At 34.9% G+C, this 20,696-nt stretch overlaps 1 protein-coding gene across 1 annotated transcript in view; it reads left to right on the top strand.

The window, feature by feature from the left end:
* The first annotated feature begins 217 nt into the window (after nucleotides 1–217).
* Nucleotides 218–20,696, top strand: part of LOC138154688 (sodium channel protein type 9 subunit alpha-like) — a 146,204-nt gene continuing 125,725 nt past the window's right edge. Inside the window, exons 1-2 of the mRNA XM_069079663.1 lie at nucleotides 218–453; nucleotides 2,779–2,847. The gene's annotated coding sequence lies outside the window, so the exon portion shown is untranslated. The remainder of the gene's footprint in view (nucleotides 454–2,778; nucleotides 2,848–20,696) is intronic.

The following is a 20,696-nucleotide window of genomic DNA, read 5'->3' as shown; positions in this document are numbered from 1 at the left end:
AAGGGAGGGTGACCGTCTGAAGGGAGGGGACTGTGAAAAGATTATTGGGGAGATGAAGAGAAAAGAAACGAAAAAAACAAAACAAAACAAACTACTGACCATAGCAGTTTCACTACCCCCTGTAGCTTCACTATCTATTGCAGACTCACTACCCACTGAAGGGCGGAGTTTTTCCTGGGAGCACCTGAGAAGGAGGGGGTCGCCTGTTCTCAGGGCGGCTGCGCAGATGCTTCCGCTTTTGTTTTTCTAATTCAGCAGAGCCCAGATGACCTGCTGCTGCCCTGGGCAGGGTGGCAGCTGCTGTTAGGAGCAGCCCCGGACGCCTGCAGAGCAACAGGGATACAGAGTCTCAAAGGGAGCTGTGGTTAAAGTGGCACGGAGAGCCGCACCTCTCCGCAGGCTAGATTCACTTAGGTGGAGGTGGCCGTGCGTGACTCGCAGGCATGCTACCGAGTAAGTGTTTTTTTTTTTTTCTCCTACTCTTCTAGTAGGTAGGTGGGTGACTTCTGCAGATTTGAAGGGTGGGCAGAAAAGATATAAAAGTTAAGAATGAATGTAACGCTTCATACTTGAATTCATTGAGGCATGGTTTAAAGTCAAATTCTCCTGGGAAAGACATATATGACTTAATTTGACTAAAATCCCTACATGAGGCAACAGTATGATAAAGTGGGGGCGAAACCCTTAACTAAATTGTGCTCTTAAAACAGATACAGTATACTGAAGGGATGAAATGGGATCATTGTAGTCTACCCTCTTTTAACACCACTGGATTAGTGTACTCCGCTCCATATATTAAGATGAACATTGATAGAATGGAGCCATTGGATGAAACAAGTCTTCTTTATTGTGGGTGGAAATTAGTTGTAGTATTAGTGTCTGTTGAATGAATTGGAATATAATGAGATTATAAAATGTGATTTAGGGGATGGGCCTCAGGGCAGTGAGACTGGGGAACTTAAAGGAGCCAGCATCAGGGCCCTAACTGTTCCTAGCTCATCCACTTAAAAAAAAATGTTCTGTAGTGAACTGGTAAACGCCTTCATTTTGAGTCAAAATCCACTGGGAGGTTTCAACAGGGCGTTAGAGCATTGAAAGCAGAAGAGGAAGTACAGAGGAGTAAGCATACTCATGGCTTAACAATTACAGTGATCAAAACCCAAATGTATCGCCCCTAGTTTAGTTAGAGATACTATTTCAAAACTGAAGTAATGAGCAGTTTAGGGAGTATGCTAGGCTATAAGAGAGATGACTCAGGAAACGAATGAATGTTCCAAGAGTACACCTAGACAGATAAAGAAAATCTCTATTCCTTTATAACTTTACAAGTTGATTTTTCACATATTGTCTTGTCTTTCTTCCTTTTGATTCCCCTGTTTAAAAAAAATATAGTGTTGGTTGAATTAAGACTAAGAGGATTTTCACTCAGGCTAGCCCAGGAGTTTTCTGCAGGAACATCTCCCAGAAGCCCTGCAGTGGCAACAGGAGAGTAAGAGTGGAAATAATGTTAAGGGGTCTGAATTTGGGGGTTCATTGGCAGAACTACTTTCAGATTTCCTAGGTATTTATCTATTTCTCAAGGACAAACAGGGAACTTAATGTAATTCCATGCAAGATATGATTAGTTACTGGGAATGTTTACTAGAGAAAAAAGACTTAGGGAAAACTTGACAGTAGTTATCTTAAAGTATTTGGTGGGCTGTTGTCTGTCAGAGCTTGTAGGCTGATTCTCTGCCCTTTGGTAGAACTAGGATGGGGGACATACAGAGAGGTAATTTTTTGACTCAGGAGAGACAACATAGTATTTAGAAATCTCCTCTTGGCATCAGGAAGATCTGGGTTCACATTCTGCTTCTACCAAAAGCTGTGCGACCATGGACAAATGATTTAACCTATCAGTGCCCAGAGTCAGTCCTTGAGAGCTGCCCATTTCAGATGAAATCATAAATATGGACCATTTCTCAACTTTATATTTTTCCTCACAATTTTATGATAAATAGAACTACCCTAAAATAGAATGAACTGTCTTATGACATATGAGTTGCCTATCATTGCAGGTGTTCAATCAGAGACTGGTGAACTAGTAAACACCAGTTTATATGAAGATGGAGAGTAAAAGACTATATACTCAAAATTCTGCAGAGAAGATTCCTGCATTAGGTAGAAGGTTGGAGCATATGACTTCTGAGCTGCCTTCTGTCCCAAGATTTAATGTATACTAGGCTGTTTGCCAGTGCTTTTCAGACCCAGTTACTTATTAATCATTTGAGCAAAAGATTTAAAGCTGGAAGGGTCTATCATCTACTTGAGTATTTTCATTGTATAGATGGGGAAACTGGTACCAAGAGCAAAGGGACTTGTTCTGGACCACTCAGGAAGTTGGTTTCAGCTGAGTTATAATCTCAGTTCTCCTGACTATGAATCCAATTCTTCTTCCACTCTCATGGTTCTCTACATGTGTACCTGTACCTTCTTTTCATTGCCTTTTTTCAGATACTGTATGATCGGCACCCAGACAATATAGAAAGGAATGGAGATCTTAAACATGATTAAAAGGGTATAGAAGAAACAATTATTTTAAATTCATGATTATCCTTTTTTATTGTTTCTGCATAGAAACATCTGGATTTTTCTGACAGATTTCTAAGAGATTAAGAACAAAGAAAAAAATAATTGGCATTTATGTAGCTCCTTAAAGTTTGCAAAATCATTTTATTCTTTTTAGTCATTTCATTCATGCCTGACTCCTTGTGACTCTATTTGGGGTTTTCTTGGCAGTGATGCTGGAGCAGTTTGCCGTTTCTTTCTCCAGCTTATTTTACAGATGAAGAAACTGAGACAGACAGGGTAAGTAACTTGCACATGGTCACACAACTAGCTTCTGAGGCCAGATTTGCAGTCAGGAAGATGTGTCTTCCTGACTCTTGCTTGGTCCGGCACTCTATCTACTGTATCACCTGGCAAAATAATTATACATAGATTTTTTTCATTTGAGCCCAACAGGTGTCCTGTGAGGTAAGTACTAGAAGTATGATTTTTCCCAGTTATCCTCATGAAGAAGCTCATATTCTAAGGTTAAGTGATTGGCACAGGATCACAAAGATAGTGAATGACATAAATTGGCCTTTGAACCAATGTCTCACTGTTTATGGAGCAGCTAGCTGGCACAGTGCATAGACTGGACCTGGAGTCAGGAAGACCTGAATTCAAGTCCAGCCTCAGACATTTACAAGCTGTGTGACCCTGAGCAAGTCACTTAACAAAGTTTGCCTCAATTTCCTCTTCTGTGAAATGAGCTGGAGAAGGGGATGGTAAACCACTCCAGTAACTTTGCCAAGAAAACACAAAATGGGTTAACAAAATCTCAAACACAACTGAAATGAATAAAAAATAACAATTCTCTGATTACAAATCCAATACTTTGCCGAATATACCAGTGTGGGATGAATCACTTAGAAGATCTGATTTCTATGTTCTTCCACTCAGCAGTTAATTGAATATGGTCAGATTTAAGTATCCCTTTCAGTGTCATTACTATTCCTTTTGTATACAAAAACAACAACATTAAATCTGTTTCTGGTATCATCTCTGGAAAATAGCACTCCATCAGCCAATTAATTTGATGATCCTAAATAGTGTATTTTAAATCCATTGTGTCTATGTGCTAATAGCTTAAATACACTCTGTTTTTCAAAGATTTGCTGGGGTAAGGTATGGGGGTGGGAGGTATGTAGGAAATTTCTGTCTAGATTTGGCTGTTTACAGAAGAAACTTAGGATAAAATCAGAGATTTGGAGGTAGACTTTTGAAGTATTCTAGTTTGTCTTTTCCCCATTTTCCTGATGAGAAAATTAAAGCTTACACAAGTCAAAAGGTTTGCCCAACATTATACTAGCAGGAAGTAGCAGAACTGGATTTGAACTCAGGCCTTGTGACCCTAAATTTAGCTTCCTGTGCTACCCCATGCTATCAAAAGCTGTTTTGTACATAGATATTTTCTTTGGTAAAGAAAAAAGATCTTTTAAATATTTCAAAATATCAAAGATATTTCATATACATACACATGTATATTGTTTAATTTTTAGAACACAAAAAAACCTTTTTGCATGTTAGAAAAAAATGGTTTTAGAGACCAAACCTGCTTTAGCTTTCATTATATGTAATCAAGACAGTTAAAATACTAAAAGTTATTACAACCAATATTTGCAGTTGTTATAAATTATTAACAAAATGCTGTGTTTATGACTCATACAGACATGTTGTAATAATTTTAAATTCCTGATTTAAAAAATACAAAGGATATACAATTCAAATATTACTTCTTTATGAAGACAGATGAGGCTAGCCTGGTTTTCATAAAGAAAAAATAAGGATAATTTTGATAACTACCATGGAATGGCAGCTATTCTGAATCAACAAATATTTAATAAGCACCTACTATACATAAGGGAAACAGGAGTGATATAACATAAGTTTAGGGGTCTATACATTTTTAAAAGGTCATGTTTAATATTACTTTAGGAAGATGTATATTCATATTTTTCCCACTCACATTTAAAAAGAATTTTTTGTTTGAATATTAAGGAGAAATATCTTAAGACTTGTATCTGAGATGTCAGGTTTTTCCATCATGTAGCCTTTTGGATGGTGGAAACTTCCAATTAATCTTCTCCATTTCCTTGAAATGTGAATAAGTGGAACTTTATAATGTTTTTATTGATTTGTTAGTCAATAGTAAACTGATACCATACCTTACTTTCTTGTAAGTAGACATTCAATTAAAAATATTGAATGGATACATGTATAATAATATCATACCCCTAAGAAAATAATACTAGCCAACTGTCAATTCCTAAAGGTTTTCCTTGATATAGGCTGCCTCTGAATTATATACCCTGGACCTCCTTTTGTTTCTTCCAAACAGTTGTCATATAGCCAGTACCCACAAGAGCTACCATCAATTTGGGCTTTCCCTCTCTTCAGTATGGGACTTCTTTCTCTTCCCTGGCTTTCTTCAGCATGAGATTTCATTTTTCTTTTCCTTTTTTCCATTCCCACATTTTCTGTATTGACTGTGCATAGTGCCACCCTCACCTCTCCAATTCTCCCAGAACCTGTGGACCACTTCATGGTCATTCTGAGGAGGAAGACCCTGCAGCTGATATTGAGAAAGGGAGGGAAAAGCTGTGAGACTTCTCCTCAAAGTCACCCTTCCTTACAACCCCACTGGTAAGCTCTTGTAGCATAGCCAGTTTGGTACCATACGACACTATCTTCCAAGCTCTGTCTTTCTTTTTGCCCACAAATAACCTACCGTTGTCCTAGGCCTTGACGGAAAAAAATACCAGAGACACTTCTTTTCTTCTGAAATATAAATAACCATTAACAAAAGACCAAATCAAGATCTAATGTATGTATGGGGGGAGAAGGGAGAGGTACAGGAATAAGAGAGAAGGAGAGGAGAGAGGGGCAGGGGGATGTAGAAAGTAAGGGGAATTTTGGAGGACTCTTTATTTCCTGCTTATTTCTCATTGTCACTAGACAAAAACTGTTTTCATAAATTCTTCAAGTCACCCATTTGCTTCAAGGACTAAGAAATAGAAAGGGTCATTTTTTAGATGCAGGTTAGTGTAGGTGATCTCCGAGGTGCTTTCCTACTATGAAATTCTTTGATTATAATTGAATAGGAGGAAATCAGTGAGATTGTTCTACTCCATAGTAGGCCAGTGAGAGGAGAAACCATGTCTTCAGCAGCATGGCATGGTAGATAGAGCACTGGACTTGGATTAAGGTAGACCCGGGTTCAAATTTTGCCTCAAACACTTCATTGTTATTGTTCATTCATTCTCAGTTTCATCTAACTCTTTGTGACCCCATTTGGGATTTTCTTGACAGAGATACTGGAATGGTTTGTCATTTCCTTTTCCAGCTAGTTTTATAGATAAGGAAACTGAGGCAAACAGTTAATTGATTTGCTCAGGGTCACAAGCTAGTGACCAAGTGTCCAGGGCCAGATTTGGAGTCAGGAAGACAATTCTTCCTAACTCCAGGCCAGGCACTCAATCCACTGGCCCAACCAGTTGTCAGCAATTTATTAGCTGTGTGACTAGCAAATCCCTTAACCTTTTAGTACTTCAATTTCCTTATCTGGAAAATGAGGAGGTTGGACTTGATGACCTTTAAGATCCCTTCCATTTTTAAATTTATGATCCTATTATCCAAAGACAGCAGTGTAGAGGGAAGCAGACAAACCAATCCCAGGAGCCTTGGAAAAGAATGCAGACGACTGAATTTCCAACTCAAAATGCAGATGTCCTTAGTGGATTCCCTTCTTCCAGACTCATACAGCCTTGTAGCTGGGAGAGTTTTCATCTCTCTTATTAAACCTGGGGAAGATGGTTTCCTGGTACTCTGAAATGGGTTTGATTTTCCCTTAAGACACTACTACTATACATGGAGTTCAGATTTTAAAGAATACTACTTTATTATATAGTCTTTTGTGGGCTGGCTGGTACATTTCACCACCAGAAATAGTATTTCTATAAAAACTGTTTTTTATGAGTACTTCAACAGATCAATGACTTCATTCATGTGGGCAAACTTGAATATGCAGATGGTAAAGTATGGGAAAACCATAGTCCAAGATCTCATGTTATGGTAAAGATAGAATAAGAATTTTGTCAGGGGTGGCTAGGTGGTGCAATGAATAGAGCACCAGCCCAATAGTCAGGAGGACCTGAGTTCAAATATGACCTCAGGCACTTAACTCTTACTGTGTGACCTTGGGCTTAACCCCAATTGCTCTCCAAAAGTAAAAAGAACAAACAGACAAAAAAAGAATTTTGCCATACTTTGTTCAATATGTTTAATGAAGATGGGTCTATAGAATTTGCCTGTCTACCAAAAGCATCTTTAACAACTTTTCACTGACTTGGTTTGGAAAAGGGTTATGTAAGTTCTTATGTGATACTCTTGTGGAGTATCATGGGGCCTTTTCCTGTCTTTTTGTCTGGTGGGTGGTTTACAATAAAGGAAAAGTAGGGACATCTGAATAGAGCTAAGTAAGATAGAGGGGACAAGCAGGCCATCTGGTAAATTAGTACTTTAATTCTGTTGGCAAAATAGGTGCTAAGCTTTTTCTGAAGTACTGCACATATGTTAAGCGTCTTGTATTCTTTCAGGGCTCTCTACACTTGACTTCCAGGGCACCTCATGTCCTTCCTTGATTATTGTCTGTATCAGGAATGATGAAGTCATCAGGATCCTATTTTACCCATTGTTGTCATGTTCTCTGTTCCAGAATAATTGATGAGATTTTATATATTAATATAATCCCAAGTGTCTTGTGCATGTTTTTTTTTCTTCATTTATCTTTGCTCTGTTACTTCATCAGTGCAGAGGGTACAGGTTAATGTACTTCTTTTTCTCCCTTGCTCTTGATGGGTACTTAATGAATGGCTCAAAATGTTTGTTGGATTGGATGTTCAAGAATATGAATAAAATGAAATTATTAAAATCCTACTGTTTCACTTTCTGTGCTAACTTAAAAGAGAAAAGTTTGTTTCTACTTGATCTGCACCCCTGGAAAGTGAAAAAAAGACAAAAGTCTTATGTATTACTAAAATACAGCATTCCTTATCTTAGCAAGTGATTGGGCAATTGACCCCCCACCCCCCAAAAAAAGAAAGATTGATGTTATAATGATGATGGAATATTGTTATTCAATTAAGAAATAATAGGCTTGAAGAATTCAGAGAAATATTTAAAGACTTGTATCAAATGACATAGACCAAAATAAATACAATAAAGAGAAAATAATGCACTATTCTGAAAAAAAAATATAAGTGAAAAGGTAACTAAAAAAAAGTTGATCTCTAAGTAACTGGAAAGCCAGTGAAGGTCTCGGTGAACATAACTACATCCTCATGGCAGAAAAGTAGAAAATACTAGGAAGCAATAGAGTCTCTTTATATAACATTTTTGCTGGATATTTTTTGTCCTAAGGGAGGCCTCAATATAGAAATTATTATTATTTAAAAGCAAAGTATATCAGTAAGACAATTTTAAAAATAGCACTAAAATCTAGACCATTTGAGCATTCATAATGGGTGTGATAAAATAGCATTTATTTATAATTTTCCTGGTTGTATGGTATTATAGTTCATACAGCTAAGAATTGAGCAGCAAAGGACAGGTGTTTTATGAGATTCAAATGAGGTAATATATGTAAAGAAAGCCCTTGCTAACCTTACAGCACTATATAAATGTCAGTTATTATTATTATTAGTTATTAGCCTACAGTTACCAGTCTCATGATAACCTCATTCCTGAATCCTTCTGCTGCACTCCTGCTGTGTTCTATAAACACAAGCACTCAAACACTCAAGTGTTTATAGAAAATACAGGGTAGGGCTGCTAAATATTTAACAACCTGGTTGTCCAGAGGTAAAAATGCCCACTTCTAAGTGTATCCTTGGTGATCCATGTTATCACTTAATTAATCATGAACTTTTCCCTTATCCATATATATATATGGAAGGTAACATGACTTTTATAACTAGGCCATGCAACCATTTAGAATCCATTATTTGGGTATATGGTATAAGATGTTGGTCTAAACCTGATTTCTGACAAATTGCTTTCCAGTTTTCCCTACAGTTTTTCTCAAAGATTTTTTTTTCCCCATAGATACGAGTCCTTGAGTTTATTGAACTGATTTGTTCCAATGATTGAACTCTCTCTCTGTCACCCTCTCTCCATCTGTCTGTCTGTTTTTTTCCCCATAACCAAATCACTTTAATGATTATTGCTCTGTAGTATAGTTTGAGAACTAGTACTAATAGATTACCTTCCCATTTTATTCATTTTTACCCTTCAGATTCCTGGCCTTTGTTCCTCCATATTAGTATTATTATTTTAAACAGCACTGTAAAATATTCTTTTAGGAGTTTGATTGACATAGCACCGACCAAATAAGTTAATTTTTGTAGTATTGTCATTTTTGTTATATAAATACAGCCTACCCATGAAGAATTAGTGTTTCTCTAAGTACTTAGGTCTGTATTTCTGCAAAGAGTATTTTATACTTGGATTCATACAGTTCCTGGTGCATCTCAGTAGATATTCCCATAAATATTATAACTTCTATAGTTATTTTAAAAGGAATTTCTCTTTCTAGGTTTTCCTATTAGATTTTGTTGGTGATTTACAGGAATTCTAATTAGTTATGCAGATTTATTGTATGTCCTACAAATGTGATGACTTTATTGTTTCAACTAATTTCAGGTTGAATATTTAGTATTTTCAAAGCAAAGTATCATCTATACAAGGAAGTATTTTTTCTTCATTGCCTGTTGGGGGGAGGAAGCTGCAGTCTCAAGGCCACATGTGGCCTTATAGGTCCTTGGGTGAGCCTTTTTGACTGAGTCCAAGGTTTACAGAACAAATTCTTTTATCAATGGAGTTTTTCTGTGAAGTTTAGATTCAGTCAAAGGGCCCCACTTGAAGACCTAGAGGGCTACATGTGACCTCCAGGTCACAGATTCTATGTGGGTCTATGCGTATTTTCTCAATTTCTCTCTCCTGTATTATTGCTACAGTTATCATTTCTATCGTGAAGATGAGCACTATTGATCAATAGGCATCTTTGTGGATTTTTTCTTTTAATACACTGTCATCTCTTCTCTGATACTGTCACCACCCTAGTGCAGGTTCCTATTTATTCACATCTGGACTGGTGCAGTAGCCTACTGGTTGATCTATCTACGACAAGTCTTCCTCCATTCAGTCACCAAAATGATTTTCCTAAGGACTTAATCCAGCCATGTTATCCCCCCACTCAATAAATTCCAGTGGCTTGCTATCATTTCACGCCAGGATTAAATATGAAATCCTTCATTTGGCATTCAAAGCCTTTATGATATTCCTCTCCCACCTTTCCAGTCTTATACTTTGCATCCCAATAACAGACTTGTTTGGTATTCTGAGAGTAAGAAACTCCATGTCTTGGCTTGAGATATTTGCACTGGCAGTTATCGATGCATTGAATAATCTCCCTCCTCATTTGCTCCTGGTTTTCCTACCTTACTCCAAATCTCAGCTAAAACTTGACTTTCTAAATGCAGCTCTTCCCAATCTGTTTTAATCCTATTGCCTTATCTCTGTTGATTGTTTGTTATTTATCTGGTTAGTAGCTTGTTTGTGCATGGTTGTTTGAATATTGTTTCCTTCATTGTATTCTGAGCTCCTTGACAGCAGGCACTGTCTTTTGCCTTTCTTTTTTATTCCTAGTGTTAAAAATGTTGCCTAGAACAGAGTTGGTGCTTAAAAATGTTGACTGACTGATTCCTGACCTTACTGGAAAAGCATATAACTTTCCTCTGTTATATATAAAGGTTTTTTTGAACATATATGTTTATATATATTTTAAATATATATGTTTATAATTTACTATATTAAGGAAAAGGCCATTTATTCCCAAACTTTTATATGGTTTACCATAGAAATTGTAGGTGTTGAAATTTATAAAAAAAATTTACAGCATCTGTTGATATAATCATATGATTTTAAATATTTATATCATCAATGACATAGTTTTCCTTACACAGAACAAACACTGCTTCCTTAGTATATACCTACCTGTTCATAGTGTATAATATTTGTAACATAGTAAAAATTTTCACATCAGTGTTTATTGGTGGTCTAAATCTGTATTCATTTTTTGCTCACCCTCACCCCAGTTCAGACATCAAGACCATATTTGTATAACAAAAAGAGATTATAACAGTGACTTCTTTTCTTATTATTGCAAACAGATTTGTAATACTGAAGTTAATTTTTCTTTAAGTAGATGATAGAATTGACTTATAAATCTATTTTGTCCTCTATGTATTTTCTTTGGAAATTCTTTATGGCTTGGTCAATTTCTTGTTCTGATATTAATTTACTAAATAGTCTTTTTCTTCTTTTGTTAAACTAGGTATTTTATATTTTTGCAAGTATACATACATTTTCCTCTAGGTTATCAGTTTTGTTAGCATATAATTGGACAAAATCATTTCTGAATAATTTACTTTATTTCCTCTTCAATTATGAGTTTTCCCATTTCCCTTTTTGGTACAAATTGGTTTTTCTGTCTTTAATCAGATTACTCAATTTGGTGGTCCTTTGTTTTCAATTTAATTAATCTTTTTAATTTTCTGAATTTCTACTCTCTAGTTTAGTTGGGGATTTTTTCCAAGTTCTTTTTTGGTTTTATGTAAAATTAATTCACTTATTCCTTCTCTCTTTTCTTGTTAAGAAATGTGAATTTCCCCCAAAAGAACTTATTTAGATATGTCCCATAAATTTTGCTATGGTTATTGTAATTTTCCTTGGAATTTTTCTATGCTTTCTAAACTTTTTTCTTTGATCCACTTATTACTCAGTTACCAATTACTTTTTAATACTTTATTTATGGACCTTTATGGATTACCATGTCCTTATTAAATGATGCATTTCGGATTTCTAATTCTCTACATTTTTCAGAGTTCTTTATGTCCTATTAAATAGTCAACATTTTTAGAGGTGCTATGTATAGTGACAAAGTATATAAATTCCTTTTGATTTCCATTCAGTGATTATCACAGACCTGTCATCTCTAATTTTTCTAAAGGTCTATTCATGTCTTTAACTTCTTTCTTGCTTATCTTTTGGTAAATTTTTTCTGTTTCTAAAAGGAGTACATCAAGTTCCTTCCACTGTTGTGGTTTTACCATCTTTTTTCTCCCTCCATTTTGCTTACCTTTTCGTCTGTATGTATCCATGCCATTAGAGATATGTGTGTGTGTGTGTGTATGTTTATCTGTCTGTGTTTATGTAATTGATGTTGATTCCTTATCTAAGTGGCCTTTAAGTATAAGGAAGTTTTCTTCTGATCTCTTTATATAATACCTATATTTACTGTGTCCTTTTCTAAAATCATAGTTGCTGCCACTATTTTTTTAAATGCATCTGAAGCATAATACATTTTGCTTCAGTTTGTTTTAACTCTGCATCTTTTTGCATTTCAAATCCGTTTCTTTTATACAACACATTGGAGATTCTGCTCTCTGATCCATTCTGCTACCCTGTTTTATTAATGAGTTCATCCCATAATCATTCATGGTCATGATGTTGAATGTGTATTTTGCATTATCTTTTCTTCATGTGCTTTTATCCTCTCTTTGCTTCCACCACCCCTCTTGCCCTTTGCAAATAAGGAAGTACTGAAGAGGCAGAGTTTGCCTAATATGTGTGACCTCTGAATAAAACTACCTTTTTCCTCCCTGTTCCAGCTCTTCTCTTCTCCTTTCCCTCCTCCTGATTCTAAAATGTATGCTTTCTTTATTTCCTTTTAATCCATCCTTCCTGTGTGATCGTATTCAGTCTTCCTTTAAGATGGTTCAAGAAAAACTGAGGTTCGTGGATTGCCCATTCTACCTTTATATCACTTCATTCTTGATCATGTACTCTCCATCTTATGCACTTCTATTATGTGATATTAATTTTTCTCTCATTAATCCACCTGTCCTCCTCAGCATAATACCATGTGCCTCCTATTTTGTCTTCTCTTTATCCCAGGGATGATTGGAAGGGTCTGCCAATTATTCTTCTTATTCCATTTTATCTTGGAAATAAACATTTCTCCTCAATCCTATAAATGATTTTATTCTTTATTTTTATATCTCTATCTTGTTGAGACATTTGTGGGTCATTTTTCCATTTAGCTACAATTTTTTTATAGTTTCTTTTATAGCAAAATTCAAGATTGAAATGATTCAGCTCCTTCAGCTGTATGCCCATTCTTGACCATGCTGAGAGTCAATTCAAAGTTGATAATAAAAAATCTTTTTTATTCTAAGCATACACTGACTCCTTTTTCATCACTGCCACTATCACTTTAGGAGTAGAGTAGAGCTACACAGGACTCAAGGCCATGTTGTATTTTTTCTGCTTCATGGATTGTTACGACCAAAAAAGTGATCACCATGTGACCAGCTGACAACCTGACAAGGTCACTGGTTAGCAAGTGACCTTGCCTATACTTAGCTAAGGTGGTTCTTGGGAAAACTCAATTGTCAGAGTCCTACCCAAAACCTTCACAGTATGATATGCTTTCTGGCATAACCTTTGGAAAACCAAAGCACAGTGAAACACCTGAATAGGACTTTAGGAAATTTGTAGCCATATCATTCACAGTTAGAGCACTGGCTTATTTGCTAGTCACCACTTTCTTCTCTTCTACCTTTGTAGAATTTCAAGTTGTACATTAGTTAATTTTTGCTAATTAAGTTCTTCCCATCGATGTTTAGAAGTTAGACCACCTAAACCCACATTTAACCTCCATGAGATGTCTTCAGTATTCTCTTTCACATAATTAAAAGGGAATAATGATGTTCTTGTTTTGAGTATAATAATACTACTTTTGTGGTTTACTGCATACATGAGTAATATTTTAAATGCAAACTTGGAATGGTTTTGTCTTAAGATATTTTAAGTCAATTTAGAAAATGAATGGGTAGATGTACCACTGTCACCAAGACCAAAAATATATATATTGAATTAACTTATTTTGAGGCAATCAGGGTTAATTAACTTTCCCAGAATCACACAGCTAGAAGTGTCTGAGGTCAGATTTGAACTCAGGTCCTTCTGACTCCAGGGCTGGTGCTCTATTCACAGCCCCACCTAGCTGCCACTTTGCATTAATTTTTTTTTTAAGTTAAAATTGTGCTCAAATGCATGTGATTTCACTGTTAATATTCTCTCCAGTAATAACAACCCATCTATGTTTTTTCATCCGGTGTTATTTTTGTCCATATCTTTCCATAAGTTTTCTCAGGGCCTATGAACATGTGTGAGCTCTTATTTATTATTCATTTTGCATTACGAGGATACCATTGGAGAATTTAGTGTGTCCACAAGTTATCTCTTGTTCTCATACCATGACTAAAAATGCATCTTGATAGCAGAGTATGTTCTGCAGGTTGTGTTGATTAGCATAGCAGTAGGACATCCAGTGACTCTGAGAGGCACTGACTCGTCTTGAGTTGAGTTTTTTGATCAAATATTTCTTTGGTGAAGTCCTTGTTTACAGTTTTCTTTTTAAAATATTACTGATAAAGAACTTTAAAAACACACTTGAAAAGTAACTTATCTATTCAGTCATTAGGTTCTTATATACAAGCATACTGTTAGAGAAATCAGATTTAAAAATAATAGTAGAAAGAGTATTATCACCTTCACTAAAAATGTTAGCATTAGAAGGGATGACAGGTCAAGAATTGGAAGGGACCTTAGAGGCCATCTACTACAACCCTCTCATTTTACAGAGGGAGAAATTGAGGCCAGGGAAATTGAGTGACTTGCTCAAATTTATGTACATAGGTCATAATTGTTAAAGGTTGGAATTTTTAAACCAAGTTTTCTGAATTCTAAGCCCAGACTTTTTGATACTATAGTTTCAGAGTTGGCAAACTACATCCTGTAGGCCACATCCTATCAATGTGTGATTTCTAATCCAAATGCTTCATTTCACAGATGAAGAAGATAACCTTCATAGAATTTTAGTGTTTTTTCCTACTACTCAATAAATAGTAGAACTGACAGTTGGAATGCATATTTTCTGATTCTCCAACCAATGTTATACTTTGTAAAGAACCTATATCTCATGATCATCAATTGATTCCTTTTCTTAAGTCCTATGGTACCTACCCTAAACATACTGTATTTTTAATATTTTTACCCAATTAGATTGTAATATCCCCAAGAGCAGGGATACCTTTGTATATCCACAAAGATCTCTTTTGATTCCATAGTGAGCACCTAACATCAAAATTCTATGAACAGTAGTCATGTAATTAATGACACAAAACCTTACATGTAGTAGATGCTTGAAAACTGGTTTTGCCTCATCGTCTCAATTTGGTAAGGACACAATTATGCTTATGGTGAATCTAATAATTACTCTTGTTTAGGAAGATTTCCAGTAAATGGAAACTGGTCTCCATCTAGACAGAAATAAAGCATTTTTAAAAGTTATTGAGTGTCCTGGGTCATCGTCAATTAACAATCATTAGCTGTACATATAGATTTGACTTTTAACACCCTAAAGTTCATTTTTCTTTTCTCTATATTATCACCATCTCCAATGCTGGAGATATTTTTCCTCCCATAACCTGCCCATAGGAAAGACTGATGATCCACTGGGGAATTTTTTGGCAGGATGATTCACTCTAATCCCGAAGTCAGGAAATAAAATTAGAGAATTATGCTGTGTCAGAGGAAGAGCTTTCATAATGGGTACCTGGAGCTTGTACAGTAACATCCATTAGATAAAATGATTAAATATACATTAGTCATTTTGGCAGAAGAGACATGAAGCTACTGCAGTCATGTCATCATTTGATCATTCTGTTTGGTAAAGAAACATAATTTTTGTCTTTTGAAATTCATTGGACCTCTTTGCCTCAGCATGGCTGTGGAAAGACATTATCCTGTAATGAAATTTTGTTTTCATCATTTAGGAGCAAGTGTGTATGGGATTTTGGAATATAATGAGTTTCTCTTTGAACACTAGTGACAATTGAAAGAGGCTGGGCTCAAATCCAGATGAACTAATTGTTAATTGTTAGCATCTGCTAAACTTCTGATCGGTTAGTTCGTAGAGAGAAGAATAAAATGTGCCCTTGCCAATGAAAAAGCCCAATGGCGAACACAGGGAAATAGATATTTTCTTTTTCAAGGAAATCCCAAAAGGTATCTATGAGACCTGGAAAGCATAAGAATTAAATGTTGGTGATCTTCAGAAATGCGCCACATTTGTCTTCATATTTGAGACACAAGTCAGTGTCTTTAATTAGCCAACCACAAATTCATTATTGCTGTTTAAAGAAGAAACCTGGAGAACATTGCTAGGGATTTTGAAGTCTTGGGCAAGAAGTAGTAAACCTCAAGTGCAAGTGGTGATATAAATACTACTACTGTTTAAAAATAGGAGCTTTGTCATAGTCATATTTGGAAAGTTGATTTTTAGATAAGATGGTATCTGAGAATGGAATGTGGCTTTCTATATTACAGTCTGAAATACATATGTGATAAGCTCTTTGCCAGTAATAGAGGGCCTGTGACATGGGCTAAGAAAATTTATTTGCCTGAAAACCTGCAAATCTGAGCAAAAGATTTTAAAGTACATTGGATAGCACGGAGTATCTGATACAGAATAGGAAAATGGAAAGTAAAGAGAGAACTTGTAATTTATAAGAGGTTATATCTAAGAAGTTAGCAATAAAATTCTTAGTTTCAAATGTTTTTATACAAATACAGGAAGTACGGTTAAAATTTGGCTAAAATATAAGGTAAAACATGGCCAAAAATTTAGAATTCATGTGTTGCTGATATAAAACTCATTTCCTACCCTATTTAGAATATTACATAAGTACTGGTGTGATATCTCTGGGTATTAAGAAGATATACTTATGTGAAGAAATCTAGAAACCAAAAGGAAGAAGCATGTTGAAAACCATTTATGTTAGGACTAATGGAGGAACAGTTGCAATGTTTTTGCAAAAGTATACTACTGCCCACCTGAAAGGAAGGAAATTATTCTGGGAAAGAGACTTTAACCTGACTTAGAATTCCCATGTCGTTATATCAGGTAACTACCTTTATCATATATCACCACATTTATCCAGAAGGATAAATCCTTAGTTTGTCTTAATGATAATTTCATTCTTCATAAAGGGATTAAAGATAGATAAAGGGATTAAGATAGATGTTATATCAAATAATAATTAAATACTTCATATTCATACATATGTTCTATTCCTTTGTTTTATAGTTGTTATTTTTTAGTATGAATGAGTGATGTCTTTTTTTCAAAAGCTCTATCTACATCTATTAATATAATCATATGGTTTGGATGCTTTTTGAAAGATATTATGATAATTGTGTCCACAATGCTGAACCATCCTTGGATCCCATGAATAAATGCAAGGTAAGGTGCTCATGTATGATTTTCAGATAAATTGTTATGTATTTTTGACAGAATTTTATTTAAAATCATAAAGTCAATATTAATGTTATTTTTCATAGTTCTATATCTTTGCTTTTTTCCAGCTTAAGTAATGAAAGTATAATCATCCCTTTAAAAGATTGGTGGAGTATTTTTATTCAACTTTTGAGAAGTTTTTTTTTTTCTGGTAGAGTCATTACTTGTTATTTAAAAGTTTGATAGCAGGGGTAATGGAGATGAGATGTCAGAGTAAAGAGGGGGAGTCACTTGAGCTCTTCCAAATTCTCTTCCAAATGCTTTTAAAATATACCTAAAATCAAATTTTAAAACAGCAGAATCAAAAAAGGTTGGAACAAAACAGTTTTCAGTGTAGGACAACTTAGAAGGTTGGCAGGAAAGGACTGCATTAGTGGAGTGGTCGTTAGACTTAGAGCTCAGTGTAGATGCTGTGGTCTGAAGGCAATTTATTGGAAGCATTGGCATCATCTATAATGTCATCATCTCAGCCTATAGAAGATAAGTGGGTTGGATATCTGGTCAGAAGGAGATTATAGAGAACATTTTGCTGGCACTGGGTTCAAGACTGTGTCACATTGCCTATCCACAATTCCAGGTCTCAGTCACAGAGGTAAGAGGAACACTAGCTCACTAGCACTTTCAGGGGCACTTGCAGGAGTGTAGGGGCCTTGGTCAAGGGCAGAGAAGAGTTCTTCTGGTTGCTCAGAGACTATAGCATAGACCAGGAGAATAATGACCACACCCCTCTTTAGATCATATAATCATGGAAGCACTGAAAACTTACAGAACCCCAGAATTAGCTCTGAAAATAGAAGCATGAAAAACTTAAAGCTTGGGGTAATGCCCCCCAAACACAGGGATAGAGTCCAACTTTAACATAAAATTGTAAGTCAAAGTATAGGCTAAGAAAATGATCAAACAGTAAAAGAAGAACACAATCATAGGAAGCTACTACAGCAACAGGAAAGATCAAGACACAGAACAAGAAAAAGATAATGAAGTCAAAACAGCTAAATGCAGAGCTTCAAAGAAAAGTGTGAACTGATCAAGGGAGCCAAAAAATAATTATTTGGAAGATCTCAGAAAAGGATTTTAAAAATCAAAGAGGTAGAAGAAAAATGGGAAAATAAATGAGGTATATAAGAAAATCATGAAAATAGAGTCAACAGCTTAGTAGAAGAGGCACAAAATGCTGAAGAAAATAACATTAAAAACAGAATTGGCCAAAAGGAAACAGGGAGGTACTTACTGAAGAAAATAATTCCTTAAAACTTAGAGTTGGGCAAGTAGTAGTTAATCACTTCACAAGACATCAAGAAACAATAAAACCAAATAAAAAATTAAAACAGTAGGAGATGTGAAATATCTCATTGGAAAAACAACTGACCTGGAAAAATGGATCAAGAAAACATAATTTGAGAATTATTACACTGCCTAAAAACTGAAACAAGAGCCTAGTTCATAGTTCAAGAAATTATCAAAAAAACTGCCCTAATATCCTAGAACCAGAGAGTAAAATAGAAATGGAAAGAATCCACTGATTGTCTCCTGAAAGAAATTCCAAAATAAAAACTCCTAGGAATGTTGTAGCCAAATTACAGAACTACCAGGTCAAGGTAAAAAAATATTGCAAGTGTCCAGAAAGATACAATTCAAATATTGTGGAGCCACAGTCAGGATCACACAAGATTTAGCAGCTTCTGCATTAATGGATCAGAGCTTGGGATGTAATATTCAGAGAGGAAAGGAACTAGGATCACAACCAAGATTAATTTATGGAACAAAACTGAGCAAAACTTTCAAGGAGAAAATGAACATTCAATGAAACAGAGGACTTTTAAGCTTTTCTGATGAAAAGACCAGAGCTGATTAAAAGATTTAACTTTCAAGTACAAGACTAAAAACAAGCATAAAAAAGTAAATATGAACAGTCATCATAAGAGACTCAGTTAAACTGTTTATGTGTCTACATGGGAAGATGATACTTGCAACTAAGAACTTTATCGTTATTGAGACAGAAGGAGGAATCATAGATATGGGCATGGGTATGAGTTGAGTATGATTATATGATTAAAAAAATAAATTAATGGGATTTAAAGGGGGATGCACCTCAGGAAGGGGAAAGAAAGAGGTGGATTAGGACAAATTATCTCACATAAAAGAAGTGAAAAAGGGAAAGCTTTTACAATGTAAGAGAAGATGGAAATGGGTGATGTTTGAACCCTACTCTCATTATAATTGAAAGAAGGAATAACATACACACTCTTAGATCTTAGACAAAGCAAAATATAACTAATTAAAAGGCATAAGTTGGGAAACTACATTTTGCTAAAAGGAACCAGAGATAATAATGTATTATCAATGCTAAACATATGCACCAAATGGTATAGCATTTAGATTTTTAAAGGGAAAATTAAATGTTACAGGAGGAAATAGTAAAAATATACTAATTAGGAGCTTCAACTTTCCTGTCTCAAAACTAGATTAATCTAACTAAAAAAAAATAAACAAGAAAGAAGGTAAGGAGATGAATAGTATTTTAGAAAAGTTAGATATGATAGACTCCTAAGAAAACTGAATGGTTATATAAAGGAATATATCTTTTTCTCGGAAGTATTACACAAAACTTGGCCATATATTAGGATGTAAAGTCCTCATAAACCAATATGCAAAAGAGAAATATTAAAAGCATTCTTTTCAGATCATAAAGTAGTAAAAATTATATTCAGTAAATGACCATGGAAACATAGATTAAATATTATTTGGAAACTAAACTAATCCTAAAGAATGAATGGGAAAAGGAACAAATCATACAAAACAATATATATATATATATATATATATATATATATATATATAATGTCATCATCTCAGCCTATAGAAGATAAGTGGGTTGGATATCTGGTCAGAAGGAGATTATAGGGAACATTTTGCTGGCACTGGGTTCAAGACTGTGTCACATTGCCTATCCACAATTCCAGGTCTCAGTCACAGAGGTAAGAGGAACACTAGCTCTCTAGCACTTTCAGGGGCTCTTGCAGGAGTGTAGGGGCCTTGGTATTAAAAATGACAATAATGAGACAAAACATCAACATTTTGATATGCAACCAAAATTGTATATCTCTAAATGCTTACATCAATAAAATAGGTAAAGAGCAGATCAGTGAATTGGAATGCCTCAACAGCAACAACAAAAAACTAGAAAAAAGAATGAAAAAAACGCAATTGAACATCAAATTGAAAATTCTAAAAATTGAAGGAGAGATTAATAAAATTAAAAGTAAGAAAGAAATTAATAAGACTAGGAATTGATTTTATGAGACAGAACATTTAAATGGATAAACCATTGGTTAATTTAAAAAAAAAGAAAGTCAAATTACCAGTATTGAAAATGAAAATGCTGAATCAATCTCCAATGAAGAAGAAATTAATAATTGGAACTATTTTGCCCATTTATATGGCAATAAATATGAAAATCTAAGTGAAATGGAGGAATATCCTTAAAAATATAAATGCCTCAAAATTGACAGAAGACAAAAATAGAATACTTAATAGCCATATCTTTTAAAAAGAAATTGAATGAGCCATAAATGAGTTCTCCAAGAAAAAACCTAGGAGCACATGGGTTCACAAGTGAATTCTACCA

The sequence above is a fragment of the Petaurus breviceps genome, unplaced genomic scaffold (genome assembly GCF_028583685.1).
Source record: "Petaurus breviceps papuanus isolate PSGF00001 unplaced genomic scaffold, PetGlider_PUasm1.0 91133, whole genome shotgun sequence".
Taxonomy (NCBI): domain Eukaryota; kingdom Metazoa; phylum Chordata; class Mammalia; order Diprotodontia; family Petauridae; genus Petaurus; species Petaurus breviceps.
The sequence above is the reverse complement of the archived record's forward strand: the minus strand, read 5'-3'. Positions and strand labels throughout refer to the sequence as shown.